Raw genomic sequence first — 20,233 nt, 5'->3', positions numbered from 1 at the left:
CAAAGAAATAGGAGGACTGGAGACCAGTTCTAGATGTCAGCAATCTAAACAAATCAGTAAGAAAGTCCAAGTTCCGGATGGTAACACTGCAGTCATTACTTCCTTTTCTGGGACAAGACGATTGGGTGTGCTCGATAGACCTCCAAGATCCATACTACCATGTGAAAGAGGACAGACAATCCAGGAGACACCTGCACTTTTAAGCTGGGAGCCAGCCAGTACCAGTTTCGAGCTCTGCCCTTTGGCATCACTACAGCCCCCAGTGTGTTTAGCAAATGTGTGGCAGTAGTCGCAGCCCCCTTGAGATGCCTAGGATTCTGGGTTTTTCTATACTTAGACTGGCTCCTAACTGCCACCACCGAGCATCTACTAAATTAAAAGCAAGAAACACCACCTTGCAGCTGTGCTCTCACCTAGGAATTACTGTAAACTACGAGAAATCTGCCTTCTCAGCATGTTGTATTTATAGGATCAGAATTGGATTCAACAAACATGATGGCCATACTTCCTCCAGAAAGAGTTCAAGTTCTGCAACGTCAGATTTTAAATCTTCTTACAAAGAAAAAATCTCAAGCAAGGATAGTCATGAAAGTCTTGAGAACCATGGCAACAGCAGTAACCCTGATCCCCTTAGCATGTCTACACAGTAGAATTCTCCAGTGGCTACTGTCCACTCATTGGTCAATGCAGGAATTGCCGATGTCCCACAAAATAATTTCAGAAACTTGCAAAAAAGACCCTCTCTTCATTGGTGGCTTTACTCCACTCATAACACTAGGTCGACCATTTGTACTTTCCCAGCCATTGGCCACACTGACCATGGGCGCCTCTCAGATTGGGGGGGGGGGGGGGTGCATTATCTGGGAAAGACAGTCCAAGGCACCTGGCAGGATCACGAGGCTCATTTGCACATCAGTGTCCTAGAGATGGCAGGAGTGCTTCTGGCATTGCAAGCATTCCAGGACACTCTTCCGCTGGGTACTATTGCAATACAGAGAGTCAACATGTCAGTTGTATGGTACATAAACAAGGAGGAACCAGATCTTTACCCCCTTTGTTGAGAGGCCCTGAAAGTATAGCAGTGGGTGAACTCCTCCCAGTGCTTTCTGATAGCAATGCACATCCCGGGAAAATCCAACATGATAGCAAACAGATTCAGCAGAGCGATTCTGATGCCTCAAAAATGGTCCCTAAAACAGGAGGTAGCTGAAAAGATTTTCTGCAAATGGGGCCAGCCTTGCTGTGACCTTTTTGTGATATTCATGAATGCCAAATGCAGCAGCTACTTCACCCTTATTCCCTCACCTACCCCTGGGGAGTCACCAAGGGATGCATTTGTTCACGATTGACCCTCTGGTCTCCTCTACACTTTTCCTCCCTTTCGATTAATACCAAAAGTTCTTCAGAAAGCCAGTTGCTTGGCAAGGGACTTGATACTCATTGCCCCATACTGGCCTCGTCAAATCTGCTTATTCCTGTGGCCTCATCTTCTGGAGGAGCCTTGGATTCTGGACCCAGTTCCAGACCTTTTGATTCATGCATCAGGAACGCTCCATCCTTCCCTTCAGACCCTCAATTTGACAGCTTGACTGCTCCGATTCTGACCATAGCCAGGTTTCCTAACCTCTCCATCAGTTAAACACATGCTAATTACTTTTCATAAGGCTTTAACAAGAAAGATATATAGAAGCAAATGGAAAAAAATTCTCATTATGGGCTTATCGTAACCACATTGATCCCTTTACTGCCCCAGTCAATTCCATTCTAGAATTCCTAGGGAAATTATTCAGCGAGGGTGCAGATGCAGCTACTGTTAGAGTTCAATTAGCAGCGATATCTAGTTTTCATATAGGTGAGACTGGCCTCAACAACATGTCTCATAGGCTATGCAAGGTGTTTCTTAAAGGTATTTTATTACTACGACTACCTGTCAGAGACCCTCCCCTCCACAGCAGCACCATGGGACTTGAATTTAGTCCTGTCTCGTTTAATTTTCCCCCTTTTGAGACAGCATCATCTTACAAACTCAAGTTTTTGACATGGAAAACTATTCTCTTGATAGCAATTGCATACATTAGTAGAGTGTCAGAGCTGCAAGCCTTATTAGTAAAGCCCCCCCTTACTTGCTCTTCCACAGAGACAGGGTATCCTTATAAATGAACCCTTCCTTTTTGCCAAAATTATGTTCAGAGTTTAATTTAAACCAATCTGTAGAGTTGCCAGTCTTTTACCCAAATTACGGGAATAAGGCACAATACATGTTACATCAACTAGATATGCATAGACAATTGCGTTCCTATTTACACAGGACTAAAAACTTCAGAAAATCTGACCAGCTTTTTCTGTCTTTTTTAGCTTCAAAGAAAGGTACTTCAGTCTCCAAGGTGACACGGTCAAAATGGCTTTCAGAGTGCATAATCTTCATGTATAAGTCTCTGAACAGAGATCTTCCCCATAGATTTGAAAGCCCACACTACAAGAGCCATTGTAACCTTTTCTGCTTTTTATGGCCTAACTACCAATTGATACCATTTATACTGTGGCAACATGGGCAAGACCCACACATACCTTTATCACGCATTATAAAGTCAATTTGGCCTCCAGGAACAGGGCCTCTTTTTTGGTTCTACAATTCTGACGAATATTCTCCCTTGAGCTATCCAAGAAAGATGGTGCTAGGGATGCTGTCCCAACTTGGTAAGAATGAAGGTGAGAGAGGACAAAAGCACACAACAGTAGTTATGTACTCACCATAATGTTCCATGTGTGTTGTCCATTGTCGCCTTCATTCTTACATCGCACCCTCCTTCTCCTGGGAGAATGAGTTGATACAATTGGATGTCATTATTCCCTGACCTTCTTTATTGCACTCTTGATTTAAACTGTTTACTTCTACTGTTTTTATCACAGCAAACAAGATCTGGGGAGTTTGCCTACTGCATGCTGGGTTAGGGTTTAGCTACGAGCTAATGGAAGACCTCGAGCTTGTATATAAAGGCAGAGTTGGATCCCAACCAGCCTGGTAAGAATGAAAGCAACAATGGAAAACACATGGAACGTTATGGTGAGTGCATAACTTCTTTTTTGCTCTTATAAATGCTCCCAAACTCTCTCAGCCGTCTTTGGTCTTGGAGGACCTCTTCAAGTGTTTACAGGCAACACCAAAGTAATGTAGTAAACGTAAGCAAGGAGGAGCCAGATCTTACATTCTGTGCGGACTAGTCATGGAATATTGCATTTCAGTGCAACCTCATTCTGCAAGAATCTTGCATACCGTCATACCGCCAGAGCAAAATTGTTTGGCAGATGAGCTGAGCAGAACCAGGACATACCATCACAAATATTAACTATACTGACTCGCAACAATTGGCAAAATTCTGGTCCAGGGCTCCATGCAAAAAGTAGATGCATTTTCTTTTTTTTTGGACAGGAATGTTCCTGTATGTTTTTCCACCCTTTCCACTAATATTCAGGGTCATTCTGAAGATTCAGAAAAACTTCCCAAAGGTAGTTGCTGTGAATCCCTGCTGGCCCATGCAATAGTTGATATTCATTGGAGTTTCACTATTGCAGTAATGACAACAACATGGGATTTCGTTGCTGTTGAAGTCCTTGACTTGCCCGAATACCAGACATTTTTCCCCACCTGCAGTCCTGGCCGACTCCCCGACTCCCTTTTTTTTTATATTGAACAAGAAAAATCTTTATTAAATTATCACGTATGATGTAGGCAATTGTACATTTATATAAATGAAAATAAACCATAGTGTCACATTCTCACTTTCAAACAACATACGTTACAAACCGTGCCAACACAACTGTAGTTGCAAACATTATACTTCACTTTTAATATATCCAGTCATTGACACTCAGCTGTTACATAGCTCATTCAGATTCTGCCTTCTTTATAACTTTGTTCCTCCTCTGCAGGTATCGATCCCATATTTCCCTTTTTTTCCCCCCTATGTAATTTTCCCTTACCCTTTTCTAAAGGTCTCATTTCCGGTTGTTTTATTTCTGTGACTGTCTTCCCTACTTGTAGTAAAGTTGGTTTAGACTTTGATTTCCATTTTCTAGTAATTGCTTTTTTGGCAGCCATCATAATTAGATTCAGCAAGGCATTGCTATGTCTATGGAGCACGGCCACCAAAAGATGCAAACTTTTCACAAAAAGCCACACTATGTGGAAAACTTGGTCCAAATGATGAAAACTGAGTCTTGTAGTAGAACTTGAACAAATAATTTATTCCAAAGTGAAACGACTAAGCGCTTTCGCCAGCAATCTGGCTTCATCAGAGTCGTTTAAACTACATTACAACAAACCATATATACTCTCCACTCAAAACTCATTGGATCAATCCAAATAGCACACGCCCAAAACACATACTTATCTAAAAAAACTTGGTAGTTGACATAACAACTATATACAAAATACTTTATACACATAAATAACAAGATCATCGTCAATGATGATGTTACATCCATAAAATTCTAAATTGATATTGTCAAATTTCACAATAAAAACATTCTGTGTATACATGAATCGTAATACATAAAGTATAATATAAATCCCCCCACACACACACACCCACACTCAATCAGCTGAATGAAACACTAATGTTGTAGTACCAACACAACATATAAATTGATGTTGTGTATTGTTAATTATTTATTATTTATTATTTATTGTTGATTACATTTCAATCAAACCCATTTTAAAGTTAAGATCCCTTTTAATATAGAGATAGAAAAATATAGGTAGTAGAGACCTATGGAGCGTGTGCAATAATTAACAATACACAACATCAATTTATATGGTGTGTTGGTACTACAACATTAGTGTTTCATTCAGCTGATTGAGTGTGGGTGTGTGTGTGTGTGTGTGTGTGGGGGATTTATATTATGCTTTATGTATTACGATTCATGTATATACAGAATGTTTTTAATGTAAAATTTTACAATATCAATTTAGAATTTTATGGTTGTAACATCACCATTGACAATGATTTGGTTATTTATGTGTATAAAATATTTTGTATATAGTTGTTATGTCAACTACTAAGTTTTTTTAGATAAGTATTTGTTTTGGGTGTGTGCTAATTGCATTGATCCAATGAGATTTGAGTGGAGAGTATATATGGTTTGTTGTAATGTTGTTTAAACGACTCTGATGAAGCCAGATTGCTGGCGAAAGCGCTTAGTCGTTTCACTTTGGAATAAATTACTTGTTCAAGTTCTATTACAAGACTCAGTTTTCATCATTTGGACTAAGTTTTCCACACAGTGTGGCTTTTTGTGAAAAGTTTGCACCTTTTGGTGGCCGTGCTCCATTTGTATGTTGTTATTGCCCTGGTGGGTGTTTCCTTTCATCTTTGCATTGCTATGTCTAGCCAATTCCGATTCTGTATCATAGCTTAAAAAAATAATTTCCTTAGTTACTCCAGTTTGTTCACCCAGCATCTCCAACTGTAGTCTGCAGGGAATCTTTCACGTCTGCCAGCTCATTACACTCCCAGAAAATATGTTCCCAGTTACCTTTCTTTTTCCCAGTCACACCTCCAACATTTGCTGTCTACCTGAGGAAAAATTCTTTGGAGTCTACTTGTGATATAAAAATATCTATATAAGCACTTCCAAGCAAAGATCCTAAATCATCTAGATTTTGTTGCATATTTGGGAGACATGCATATATCCCCCATTGTATCTTTGTGAATTGCTTATCCAATCTCTTTCCAATCCTTCCTAACCTCATCTGGTTGATTCTTTTTGTTATCATGCAATTTTTCATATGCTGTACTAATTATTCCTTTATTAACAGCAACTTCTGTTATGAATTCTACTAACAACTCTAAAGGACGTTTATATATAAGGGTCGTTGGCCAATGCCTTGTTTTCAGTTGATTTGCCATCTGACCCCAGAGCATCCAATGTACAGTGTGTACTGGTTAGTACATGCACATAATTTCCAGAGTCAAGTACTCCATTGGGGAACCATTTACCATTTTCATTGTGCTGGTGTATTAAATGTTCTCCAAAAGAAATACTTGTCTAGATTGTGGAAAGCAAATTCCACATCAAGACTTCTATGCTTTGTCTTTTTTGCCGTGGCCTGAAGCATGATGTGCCCAACTGTCCCCACTGTGCTAATTTTAATAGTTGAACTGTTAAGCTTAGGGCTGAGTCATTAGCTGAGTTTTTAGACAAGGAAAGAGATTATCAGGGCAATCCTGCAGTATGGCTGCTGGTGGTCATGTGGACTCCACCACTTTTAAATGAGGGGAAAAGGGCCCCAGGCATATTAGGGTAGAAGAGTTATTCACCATCCACTACTCCACCCAGACTCCTGATTGTTGGAGAACAAGCAGTCTGGCAGTCCTCTGTGACCAAGCACTTGTCTGAGGCCTCTACCAAGCCCATTTTGGAGCCTGGTATGTAAGCAGTCCTGTCCGTGTTCCCATTGGTCAAAGTTCTTGAGTTTGGATTTGGGGCTGCTTCTGATGCCAGATCTTCTGAGAGCCGATGAAGGAATCGCCTAGGGTTAGAGAGTCATCATCAGCAGGCTGTGACTGTAGGTCATTCCCAACTATCTGCTGCCTGGCCTCTGTACATCTGATGCCTCATCCAGACCCAAGCTAAAGGCCAAACTTAAAAAGGCTGCATCCAGCTTGCTACAGCCTAGGCCTTGTGGTTCCCAGGTATGTCAGGATCTGATCAGACTGGCTGAGGATCTCCTACAAATTGCGATATCCAAGCAGCATAGCCCTACCAGATCCCCTACTACAGGATCTTCTCCAAGGAGAAGAAAGAGAGACCTTCTCTGCTTGTGTGTTAATTCCTATGACTCCGATGAAGTTGAATTAGTATATGTTGACCAAATCTCCACTGGTTCATATGCTGATGAAAATCTTGCATTAGCTTCACCACCTGTGGATTTCACCTTTGGAGAGACAGTCCATAAGTATGAGAGAGTTCCTCAGTTGGGAAGTTCTGGACTATCCTCAGTACAAGAAAAGGGTAAGAGAATTTTTAAAACTCCCTGCAAAAACCTCTTGCTATTCCCCCAGTACCAGAGGTAGTGGATGGTGTCTTAATTAACTCTTCCCTGCAGCCTGACTCCCAACCACCTACTACCAACAAGCCCGACTGTTTTTATATGGTTTTGGATTTCCATGAATATCTTTTTAGAAATCCTGTGGCAGATCCTGGGGTAGTATCTCATTGTCCCAGGGGATCTAAATGCTGTATCTCTAGAAAGCCTTTGCCAAATGAGAAAGAAGGTTGGACCTGTGAAAGTTTTGTAAGAAAGTTTACACCTCTGCCATTCTGGTCTTAAGAGCTGCCAGCTGCCAGTTTTGGTCAGGAGACCTTTCTGAACCAAATGAAGGGGATGGAGGACAGAGAGCTCACTGAAGAATTGCTTGAACTTTGCAACTCCTGTTCCCAAGTTAATAATCATTCTTTACATTGTGGCTTTGATGCTTTAGAAGCATCAAGCAAGGTGGATGCATCTGGGTCAGTTTTTGGTAGGCATATCTGGTTAAAGGAACCCTTCCTGAACATGTGGAATATGAGCTCCTAGATGTACCTTTGAGCAAGGAGTTTGTTTAAAACTAAGGCTGTAACAGTTTTTAAGAAGCTGGAAGACGAGGCTATATCCATGCAGACTCTCAAAACCGTCTTGTAGGTACAGCCACCTAGATTTATAAGAAATGACCCTGCAAAACCATAGTCCTCTCCTACTCCTCAACCCAGGCAAAGAGGGAGATGGACGTAAAGAATAGATAAAAACAGAGGAGGTGGCAAGCTTACCCGAGAAGAAGGCTTAGTGGGCCACTACCTCTGGCACCCAGCAGGGAGTATCGATGACTCAGCTGGGCATCTCCCTCTCCCTAGAGTTCCACTCTTAACCCTTCCATGCTATGCTAGTTCAAAACTGGGAGGAAGACTATCCCTGTTAAGTAATTGCTAAATCTTTCAGGACCGATGGATCCTACACACAGTAAAAATCGTGCTACAACTATAATTTGCCTCATTCCCAAAGTTGGCAGCTATTTCGTCTGTCCTAAAGGGATAATTGTAGGAGTCATTAGTAGAGGTAGATCTGTTGCTAGCTCAGGGCTCCATGCAACCAGTTTCTCTAAAAGAATGGGGCACAGGCTATTACTCGAGACCCTTTCTAATGCCAAGGAAAGGAGGACCCTGGAGGGGCCCATCCTGGGCTCACCCTACAAAAGACTTTCAAGTCCATGATGTCCTATTCATCTATTCCAGTATTATTGTCATAAGGGAGTTTCCTGCCAAGGCGATGACCTGACATTGGCCAGTTTATCAGTTTCTTCTACTACCTAGGGTGCACAATATGTCTGACGTAGGCCACTAGCAGACAGCCATAAAAACAGCGTACATGCCCACCACCCTCAGAACTTCTTTGCTGCCTGTCAGATCGCCAGTCCCGGACGTCGCTCTGTTGTTGCAATGGCTTGCTATTATAAGTACCCCGTTGGGGGAACTCTTGTCTTTCTGCTACCTTGTTTGTTATTGAGGTTAATGTCATCCAGGAAAGGGAAGTGTGACTGTGGAAGATAGATTCCACATAAGCAGTCATTCACAGTTCTTTTGATACGGACCCCAGCTAGACCACAAAAACTGCTCCATTTGCCGGTCTTTTATACCTAAAAATCCTCCAAAGTTGCTTATCCTCTCTTGCGATCTACCTAGAAAACCAACGCTTTAAGCTTTTAGCCAAGCGCTCAGTGGAATCCTCCTCAGACCCAATGACCAAACCTAAGTTTAAGGCCAAAACCATAGGCCTGAAGCTGCCCCTCTGGATATGGACGTCTTTCTCTAAGCACGCGAGTGATTGGATACACGCACCAGCATAGATCCGGAATTAAAGGCTGAGCCTGTTTCTCAGGCCACCTTAGTATCAGACGTTTGCACTTCCAGAGAGAGCTCAGACATAGTCTACTGATGTCCAGGGGGAACCTAGCCTTAACGTGTCCAAAAGCCCTGGGGGGGGGGGGGTACTCAAGTAGTTGTAAGGGAGGTTGTCGACTCGGACTTGGTAGAATGTATGCCTATGTCCGGCCTACCTTCTTTGTATTGCAAGGATACTCCAGCAAAGGAGAAGCAGAAAAAAAATCAAACTTGTCACCCCCTCCCAATCCTCAGAAGGAATGGCAAAATTTCACTCAAGGCTTGTTTAAGGCCTTCATGGCTCTTAGGCCTTCTGGTCAACCTGCTTATCTGTCTGGCTTATGTTCCCACAGAAGAGACCTAGGCCTCAGGGCCACTTCTGAGCAAGTTTCTTCTTTTGAGGAAGATAATGATCCATTGGATTACTCATCTCAAATTTATTTATTTTATTTATTTATTTGCAGTTGTTTAACCAGGATAGTCCATTGGGCCTGAAGAACCCGTTTTCAGTGGAGTCCTGGGGAGAAAAGCTCCACATACAGATTACACAAAGGTTATATACAAACATAGATTACATGAAGATTACAGAGGTAAGCAAGACAAGATTAATATTACACACATAAAATGCACGAAGACTGCAGAGATAAAACAGACTGATCAAAAGTGTTTCAATTAAAGTTAAAAATTTTTTTTTTTTTTTTTTTTTTTTTTTTGACAGGTAGTTGGGTTCAATAAGGAAAGGAATTGCTGGATACTAGTAAGGAGTAGAGAAGGAAACAAGACTTTGTTACCTGGTATATGAGAGAAGGAAGGGAACAGTGTTGAAGTAAGTGTAAGTTATGAGGGATGGGAGCAGGAGCATTCCCATGTGGAAGTTAGATGAGAGTGGAGTGATTTTTTTAAAGGATGGGATGCTAGTAGTGGTACGAATGGTGGGGGGGGGGGGGGGGAGTTCCATAGGCGTGCAAGAGAGTGTGACAGGAGGTATTGTCCTGGGGGGTGGAGGACAATCCCCTCAGCTTTGGATTATGCCTCCGCTGAAGAAGATTCAAATGGAACAGAATGTCCTGTAGAAGAAGATTCCTTTGGGGAGACTGTCTCCAGCATGCGTGGCCGCTTCAGATGATACCATACAGAGATGTCGGAGGTCCGGAAACATTATGACCTCCTCCAGGTACAGTCCTCTAACCCTTCAGCCATTCCTCCTGTTAAGCCATCCTTTTTAGATGCTTTTACATCTACTTCCACTCAACCGGGGAGTCAGGCTCTAGCCCCAAAAAAGCCAGACAGGTTCTACAAAGTACCTAAGGATTGCAACTTTCTTTTCAAGGCTCCAGTTGCAGACCTCACTGTGGTTTCAGTAGCCTCTGATAAGGCCTCCAGGTTGCTTCCTCCGTTCGACTAAAGACAGCAGACAGAGAGGCTAGGCAAAAAAATCTATACCTCAGCCACCCTGGCCTTCTGAGCTGTAAACTACCAGACCCACATGACCAGGTGTAATCTGGAACTCCTGTCTCAACTTTAAAAATTAGTTTCAGACATGCCAGACTCTGAAAGCAAGGCCTTGGCATCTTCCCTCATTGCTACCTCTTCTCAGGTAGCCAGACATTCTGTTAAGTGCAGCTACAATGCTGTAGAAATAACATCAGGAGCTGCGCCCTCCTCTTCTGTCCCAAGATTATTTGCATGGCTAAGGCTTCAGCCCCTCTGGGAGGACATTAAGGCAAAACTAATGGATGCCCCTTTGGACAACATTATCCTTTTTGGTAAGCCCTCTCCAGATCTTTTCAAATCTCTGCAAGAGAAAAGCAAAGCATTTAAAGACCTTAAGTGCATTCTGCTATCTACCTGTGCCTAAATTTCACAGGAATTTCCTAGCAAAACAAGTTTTCATACGCAGACAGTCCAGAACCCCCCCCCCCCCCAGTCAAAACCTCAAAAAAAGCATATGAAAACTTATCAGTTTCCTCCTACATACTCCTCCTCCTCCCAGCAAGTAAGCAGCCCTTTCCTGACTGAATGGACTCCTCCTCGTGACTCCTCAAGAAGTCAGTGCACCTCTCCCCTCTCCCAGCTCCCCATCCCATCCATCGTAGCAACTCCTCATTCAAGACTCTTAGGTGTTAAGCATCATCAACAGGGGGTACTTCATGGTCTGGTACAAGATGCCCCCCTTCAGGGGTATACCCCAACCTCCAAAAGAACAGGAGCCTCTTTTCCTCCAGTCCTGCAAAACCTGATCAAACAGGGCAATATTGAGCATGTGGCCCCAGGACAAGAGGGAAGAGGCTTCTACTCGTGCCTGTTCCTAGTTCCCAGGAGGGAAGGTCCTTGGAGATGCATCCTAGACCTCTCCGACCTTGTCGACTTTCTCATAGTTGCCTTTTTCAAAATGCTTACTCTCATATCTTCTTCCCTCTTATCCTTCTTCAAGCATTACTAACCTTCATAGATATCAAGGATTCTTACCTCCATATACCCATCTACCGCAGATGCAGGAAATTCCTGTGCTTCTGTGTGGGATCCTCTCTCTCAGTTCTCGGCTTTGCCTTTTGGACTCTGCAGTGCCCCTGAGTCTTCGCAAAATGCCTATCACCTGTGATTGCCTTTTGTAGACTCCAAGGTATCCAGATCTTCCCCTACCCAGACGACCTTTTGATTCAAGCCATTTCCCAAATGGAATTGAACAAAAATCTCCAATTGGCAATTGCCATCCTTCAAAGTCTGGATACACCATAAATTTCACAAAATCATCCCTGGTCCCATCCCAGGACCATGTCTTTCTGGGTGCAGATTTCAGACCAAGAGTATAGTGGTGTCTCTCTCCCTCTACCAAGGCACAGGACATTTCTCTGCTGTTTGCAGAGATTCTCCTCCCTGCAGTGGCTGTCCGCAAGACAGTTCCTGAAAATTTTGAGTTTGATGGCATCCTCCATCCCTTTGCTTCCTCTTGCAAGGCTACACATGAGGAAATTCTGATGGTTCCTTAGGTCAGTGTGGTCTTAAGATGCCCACCCTCTGGAATATCAAATTCCTCTTCTATCCTGTCTCAAGAAGGAGCTACAGTGGTGGATAACACAACTGTTTCTAAACCCATGCCTCCCCATTCACCCACTGCCGCCAACTCAAGTACTGTACACGGATGCATCAGGCATGGGCTGGGGAGCAGCCCTGGACCACACCCTCTCAGAGGAGGGAGGGACCACATAAATGTCAAGGAAATGAAGGCACTAATACTTGCCCTTCAAACATTCCAATCCCTGCTAAGATCAGGGAGGCTCCGTATGTGCACGCACACAGTAGTATGAGTCTTGTGGTACATCAACAAACAGGGGGACAAGATCCTGTCTCCTGTGCAGACTAGCCATACAGACCTGGGATGTAGCACACCTACTAGATGTCTACCTCCAGGCAGTCTACATCCCTTCCAGTCAGATTGCTGTGGCAGACACTAAGCAGATCCAGAAAACAGGCCCATGACTGGATGCTTCATAGAGATGTGTTCCTGGACATTGTCCACAAGTGGAGTATTCCACAGATAGACTTGTTTGCCTCCCCTCTAAACAAACAACTTCCAAAGTTCTGTGCCAAAGAACCCCATTCTTAGGCATGGAGAATGGATGCCCTATCAGTCTCCTGGAGGGGGAAATTCCTATATGCATTTCTTCCCCTTCCACTTATTCCAAAAGTCCTGCTGAAAATTCAACAGAGCAAACCAAAAATCTAGCTGGTGACTCCCTATTGACCAAGATAGCACTGGTTTTCCTTGCTCTTTAATCTAGCCAAGGGCAGTCACCACAAGTTACCCCACATAGTGGACATTCTAACACAGAACAAGGGCTCACTCATCCATCCACACTTAGAGACCCTCCAGCTGACGCTGTGGATGATAGAGCACGGATCCCTTTCAGAGACCTTTATTCTGAGGACGTGTTTCAAGTTCTGCTGGAGGCCGGGAAGCCTAATACAAGAAAATCTTACCTCTCCAAATGGAAGAGATTCTTGCTTTGGTGTCTTAACAGAAACCAGGATGCACTAACAGCGGACCCCCCCCCCCTATGGTTCGGTCATATCTCTGTGAATTGCTTAATGCAGGATTAGCTTACTCTTACATAAAAGCACATCTGTCAGCTATCTCTGCTTATCTGCCACTTTCTCCAGCCTTAGCTTCCAAATTTGAAGCATAACAGTTCTTGAAATGCGTCCTTCACATCAGACCTCCCAGGAGACCTGGAGTTCCACCCTGGGACCTCAACTTTGTGCTGGCGAAAGCTGACTCCAGCCCCCTTTGAACCAGCTTCTTTTAGCTCTATCAAACACTGTACTTGGAAAACTGTCCTCTTGGTAGCCATTACCTCCGCCAGGTGGGTTTTGGAGTTACAAGCCCTTATGGCATCTCCTCCTTTCCTGTATTTTCACAAAGGCAGTGTTTTCATTCAAACCAGTCATTCCTTCATTCCAAAGGTAGTCAATGAATTGTCCTTAAATCAGGCTGTTCATCTCCACACCTTTTCTCCCCCTCCCCAGAACAGTAGTGAGAGGATCATTCACACCCATGATGTACATAGACAACTCTGGTTTTACAAGCATAAGACTAAACCCTTTAGGAAATCAGAACTGTTTGTGCCCTTTCATCCCAGAGCTCTGGGATTGCCCATGTCCAAACAGATCATCTCCAGTTGTATAGCTGAATCCTTTGCCTTTTGCTCTTCCCACCATGGTAAAGTCCTTCCAGGCTCAGTCAAACCTCACTCCACAAGGGCAGTGTCTTCTTTGGTGGCTTTCCTTGAGGGGTTGGACACCAACTCTGTCTTAGAAGCAGGTACTTGGACATCTGCCCACACCTTCACCAAACATTATAAGCTGGATTCCATTTCCAGATCCAGGGCAGGATTTGCCAGGGCCATCCTCCATGGCTTCATAGAAAATTCCTTTGTTATTTCCTCAACCCTTTCTGCATGAGCTTTTGTACTCAGTTATGTCAGGAATACTGTAACAGATGAATAGAAGGACATAGATTAGTTGTGTAAGAAATTACCGTAATGATAGATATCCTTCTCTTCTCTGTTGCAGTATTCCATCCCTTCCTCCCACTTCTTGCCTTTCTTGGCTAAATTGATCCTCTTTCCCTTAGACTGTCTGTCCGTCTGGGGCCTCCGTTCTGAGGGTGGTGCACATGTATGTTGCTTTTATGGCCGATGCCTGCTAGTGGCCTACGTCAGATGTACCTTGCACCCTAGGTGGTAGAAGACTTTACTGGCCAATGTCTGGTCGTCTCCTTGGCAGGCAGCTCCCTTGTGTCAGGAATACTGCTGCAGAGAAGAGACTGACATCTGTCATTATGGTAAGTTCTTACACAACTAATCTTATCACACCAAGCATTTTTAAAAGATGTTGACCTCTACATCCGAATTGCAAGAGCTCACAGGAGGTGTCTGTACCCCAAAGCAGATGGGTACCATTATAAATCTTTTGCTGTGCATTTTGGCTTGTCTACTGCGGCCAGAATTTTCGCAAAGTATGTTGCCCCAGTATTGCTTTTTTTGTAGGACTTAAAGCATTGAAATTTACCCCTGTCTAGACAATTGCCCGATTCCGGCCAGAGCCGTCGAGGAACTGCAGTCATCCCTTTTCTTGACCATGACTTTTCTCAAATCTGGATTTCACTCTCAATATAAAGAAGTCAAACCTGACTCCAGCATGCAAGCTAGTGTTTCTAGGAACCCTGCTAGATATTAAAAAAAAATTCAAATGATGTTCCTACCGGTGGAATGTCACCTTCCTAACTGAGTACTTCCAGTCCCTTTTGGGCCAGTCATCTTGGCCTTTCCAATGACTCTAACCTGAGCTAGGAGAGTCTCAGAACTTTAAGCCTTTCAGGACAAATCCCTCCTTTATACCCAAGGTGGTCACTGATGTGTCTTTGAAATGGTTTATACATCTCCATTCCTTCTCTCCATAGATGTTCATAGGCAGGTCAGATATTACCTGGACAAGACCAAGAACACAAGGAAAACAGACAAGCCTTTGCTAGCAACAAAATGGGAAAATCAGTAAGCAAACAAGCTATTTCCAAGTGAGTCACTAACTGTGTTGTTTTCTGCTGCAGTCAGCATGGTATACAGGTCCCTGTTCAAATCAGAATGTATTCCATCAGGTCTGCAGTAGCTGCTTCTACCTTTCTTAGTGGGGGACTCCTGTCAACGAAGTCATAGAAGCTACGCCTTAGTCATTTGTTCACACTTTTACCAAGCACTACAGCCTGTGCATATTTTCCAGGACTTATAGGTTCATAGGTTCATAGGTTTATACTAGGCTATCTGCCCTAAGGCATTTATAAGCCTAGCCCAAATTATTGTGGCTTACGCCACCCCTTATATGAAAAAATACTGTGCCCATTAGTTTGTTGCGCCTCTGTCCAGCAGTGACCCAGAGATGATTCCCGGGGTAAACCTATGATCTCCCATCCACAGGTCTAGATTTCTCTTGAACAGAGTCAGCGAGGTGCTCTGCCTCACATGGACCGGGATTTTATTCCACAGCATAGGGAGTCTCTGAGTGATAAATCTATCCCTCCAGCACGTCCTATTTATATCCGTGCTAAGGTTTAAGTCGCTTGCTCTAGTGGTTTTGGTGGATTTGGATTTTTTGAGGTGGAGCATGTCCATTAATTCCGGGTTGGACATGGCCTTGTATGTCAGGCACATGTCACCTCTGAGCAGCCGGTATGCGACTGAATAGAGCTGGAGTTTCTTCAATCTGGCAGCATATGACAGATTTTGGAGTCCCTTTATCCTTTTGGTGAGGAACTTTTGGGGTCTCTCCAATTGCTGCAGATGTCGGGTGAGATACATCCCGAATGGGGCATTGTACTCGATCATTGGTCTGATAAGTGAAGAGTACAGGGGAACAATGACCTCACTAGATCTGGATGTAAATCCCTTCATGATCAGGTGGGCAATGTAGAAGGTCTTTCTAACCACTTTAGCAATGTGAGTGTCAAAAGAAAGGCCACTGTCAACCTGGGTCCCCAGGTCCCTGATAACCTCTTCTGTGCTTAGTGGATTGCCACCTATATGGTAGCTTGGGGTTACCTTGTTTTTCCCGAAGGGTATGACTATACATTTTTGGCGTTTAACTTCAGGCCATGGCTCTGGCACCAGCTATCTGTTTCCGTGAGTCCCTTCTGAAGGATATCAGTGTCCGATGCACTTTCCACTATGGCCCAGTTTGCAGTCATCTGCAAACTTTGTCAGCCAAAGTCCTCCCATGTTGGCCTGTACTTCTGAGAAGTAGATGCCAAACAATAGGGGCCAAGGACCGAGCCCTGTGGGACACCACTTGTGACCGGCTTGGAGTCTGACACAGCGCCAGCAACTCTAACCCTGTGGGTTCTGTCCTTAAGCCAGTTTGCAACCCATCTTGTGACATATGGGTTTACATTTAAGCTGGTAAGTTTTTCTACAATACCCGAGTGGGGTATTGTGTCGAAAGCCTTTGCAAGGTCAAGGTAGGCTGTATGGACTGCCTTTCCTCATCAATGGCCTTGGTGACTATTTCAAGAAGTCGACCAAGTTCAAAAGGCATGATCTTCCCTTGACAAAGCCAAACTGGGTCGGGTCCAATGTCTGCAAGTCCCCTATATCTTTGTTTATGAGCTCCATTATGATCCTCTCCATAGCTTTGCAGACTAGACTTGTTAAGCTTATGGGGCGGTAATTACCAGGGTCCGTAGAGCGCCACCTTTGTGGAGTGGGACCACAGTTGCTGCACGCCACTCCTTGGGCACGTATCCTGTGGTAAGGCTGAGATTAAACAGCTGCCTTATGTGCGGGTTTAATTCCTCATTTAGCTCGTGTAGCACACAGCCGGGGACACCATCCGGTCCCATTGATGCTGTGTTTTTAGCTTTAGAGAGAGCAGCTTTCACCTGCGCATTTGAGATGTCCGGGAGGCTACACTCGGCTGGGATAGTTATCTCTCCTTTAGGGGAGGGGGGTGAAGTTTGCACTGAACCTGTCTGCCAGTATTTTGGCAATGTCTGTGGGTTCAGTGATTTTTGTATCATTTTGGACTAATTCTGAGCATATCTGTGAGTTTCCACCCAGGTTCCTAACATAGCTGAAAAAGGCCTTATGATTGTCCTTTGAATCCATGGCAATTTTTCTCTCAAAATTGGCCTTAGTTGATTTTATGAGTGCTCGTATTTTTTACTAATAATGATCAGGGGTGACTTCCCTTTTATGGATTTTGTTCTATCATGTAATAGCTTTCTCCTCTTATTGTAAAGTTTGTTAATGGCTGGGGTCCACCAGACTGGACGTTTGCCCTTTGTGGAAAGAGTCTTGGTTTTATTTGGGATTGCCTGATCCATGCAGTCCTGGAGGTGTTCATAGAAGGCATTTGTAAGGGCTTCCGCAGCTTGGGTTGTGGTTTCCTCTGACTCAGGGGCCTTGAAGGATACCACACCAGTCTTGAGTAGTGTGAAGTTTGCTTTAGAGAAGTTCTTCACTATGGTCTTTTTGTTTGGGGTGGGGCGGGATGTGGATTTCCAGTGAGATTAGTTTATGATCAGATCTCACCAATGAGGGATATACTTCGGTGTGGAGCATTTTGTCCCCATGTTTGTGACAATGAGATCTAGTATATTTTCTCCTCTCGTGGGAACAGTGACTAGCTGTTCCATGGCATTTGAATTTATGAACTCCAGGAACCGTTGGGCTAGAAAGTTAGGGCTTGAGTAATGTTCCCAGTCTATATTCGGGTAGTTGAAGTCACCCAATATGATGGTGTTTGGAGATACATTTATACCCTCCAGTGTCTTCAGGAAGGCTGTGTGGGGTTCCTGAGTTTGAGAGGGTGGCCTGTAGCATGCTACAATTTGTAGAGCAGTTTTGCCTATTGTTAGTTGCACCTGGATGGTTTCCGAAGCTTCATGCGTTGCCACCAACCTGGAGGTGTGAGTATCCTTTATGAATATGGATACACCCCTCCTTTTGTGGAGTGGTCCGGGTTTTGGGGCGGAACGCATGATATGAGGTAAAACCTAATAGTGCCGGGGTGCTCTCAGGAGCCTTGAACCAGGTTTCAGTTACAGCACAGACATCGATGTTCTCCATACTGAGAAGGGCCTCGAGTGCGTGCATTTTGAGATTTAGACTTCTGGCATTGAGCAGCATTACCCTCAATTTCTTCCCATTTTGTTTTCTAGGGTGGTAGGTTTAGAATTTGAGCCTTGCCTAAAAAGGCACTATGGGGGTGGCAAGAGCCTTAGCCAATATCCGAATCCCAGGGTGACAGGTGCAAGCCGTCCCTTGAAGCAGCGTGGCTTGTCAAGCATGTCATCCCAGGCAGACAGACACTGGATCCCCTTTGAATGACACCAGACATTAAGCCAATTGTTAAAGCTGATCATCTTGTCTCTATATTGTGGCATCATTCTTGGTGAAGGAAGGATACTGCTCAGGGTTAGGGTCATACCTGCCTGAGCTACATAATCAGAGAGCTCCTCTATGTCTCTTTTCATGCAGTCCAGGGAGGTACGTCTCAGGTCGTTCACACCAGCATGGACAATGACTGTGTCATATTTGTACTTGCTGTGGAGTGACCCAGTGCTTGTGTTATGTGGCGGATTCTAGCGCCCGATAGGCAGCTTACTGTGACCCTCTCCTTGTTCAGCCTGGTGAGTGGGACGTCAGTGTGTCTGACTATGGAGTCACCTATGACAAGTATGTTTGGTGTTGTATTTGGCCTTAAGGGCTGTGACTGCTTTGCACACTGCTTTTGTGGTTTATTTGTTGCTTGTGGGGTGTCTTGAGGTAGCAGTTGTTTGGGTGTCTGCTTTGGAGGCCTCTGCTGTTTAGGTAAATTTTACTCAGAGCCTCCGAGTATGTCTTTGTGTGTTTATGTGTTTGATTCAGTGGAGTGGTAGCATTATGTGAGGCTGGTTTTGTGGTGTGTGTAGTTGCCTTCTCCTCCTGTCTGGTCTTGCCAGTCCTGAGTTGAGAGAGCTCAGCCTCCAGTTTGGCTAAATAGCTGCATCTCTCAAGTATTTGTGTTATGTGGGAGGAGGAGAGGGTTGTCTGTGTACATGAGGCAGTTATAACATTGCCTCAAGATTCCCAGATTCACCAGCTGGACCGGAGAGGAGATTGACAACTGACCTTTGGACATGCTAGAATAATATTGGGAAATCCTTAATTGAAAACAAGGGCCAGTGGGGAGTGAGGGTGTAGTGCTTTTAATTTTTAGTGCTGACTTATATAATTGCTTTAGTGAGCAAGTGCCAGGTAACTTGAGTGCAATGTGATACAAGTAACTAAATGCAAAACGACAAACAGTAACTTTCTTTCAAGTGAAACAAGGAAATAAGTACAGTAAGCAATGCAGATATCACTAGTGATCCACAGAAGCGCTGAGAAGTTGCGTATTAGGTGAATTAGCTTCCAGGGAAATAACAAGCAAACAAACAACAAGTATATAAACAAAGCTAGATTCAGTAGGCCTGGATCTAGTCTATGCTAGAGCAAACAAGGTGAACCAATTTCAGTAAGATACAGTTCAAATATTCAGGCACTATAAACCTTTAACCAGAAAATTCCCAGCTCAGAAGGGCAGAGTCCAGCCTCTTCTCCCACAAGAGTGCAGTCCACGAACCTTCTTAATGTAAAATAACTGGCCTGAAGCCCAAGTGCCTAAACCAGAACTAATACACTTGGACACTGGGCTCTCAATCAGCAGTTCCCAACTTAGAAGGATGAAAGCTACCTGTCCTGCCACCACAGTGCTTGCCACAAACCTTCCTAATGTAAAACAACTGGTCTGAAGCCCAAGTGCTTAATCCAAAAGACTTGAATGATAGCTACACTTTAATCAAGTTACAACCAAGCAGTAATAAATACCATTGAATACTTTAGAGAATGACTGGATTAGTGCTCAAGTTACACAAACAAAGCTAGATCCAGCAGGCCCGAATCCAGTCTATGCCACAGCAAACAAGGCGCACCAACTTCAGTAAGAAACAGTTCAGATATGCATGCACTATAAGCCTTTAACCAGAAATTCCCAGCTCAGAAGGGCAGAGTCCAGCCTCTCCTCCCACAAGAGTGCAGACCACGAACCCTCTTAATGTAAAATAACTGGCTTGAAAGCCCAAGTGCTTAAACCAGAATTAATACACTTTTAGAATAACAGACACTGAGCCCTCAATCAGCAGTTCTCAACCTAGAAGGATGTAAGCTACCTGTTCTGCCACAACAGTGCAGACCACAAACCTCTCAGTGCAAAACAACTAACTGGTCCGAAGCCCAAGTGTTTA

At 44.0% G+C, this 20,233-nt stretch overlaps 1 protein-coding gene across 1 annotated transcript in view; it reads left to right on the top strand.

Annotated features, from left to right (window-relative positions):
• The window catches only part of KDM6A (lysine demethylase 6A), a gene marked incomplete in the record, with an annotated part of 3,528,619 nt that overhangs the window by 2,244,638 nt on the left and 1,263,748 nt on the right, over positions 1-20,233 (top strand).

This window comes from Protopterus annectens, chromosome 5.part0 (genome assembly GCF_019279795.1).
Source record: "Protopterus annectens isolate FY-2018-M chromosome 5.part0, PAN1.0, whole genome shotgun sequence".
Taxonomy (NCBI): domain Eukaryota; kingdom Metazoa; phylum Chordata; order Ceratodontiformes; family Protopteridae; genus Protopterus; species Protopterus annectens.
This window is presented reverse-complemented; position numbering and strand designations above follow the sequence as displayed.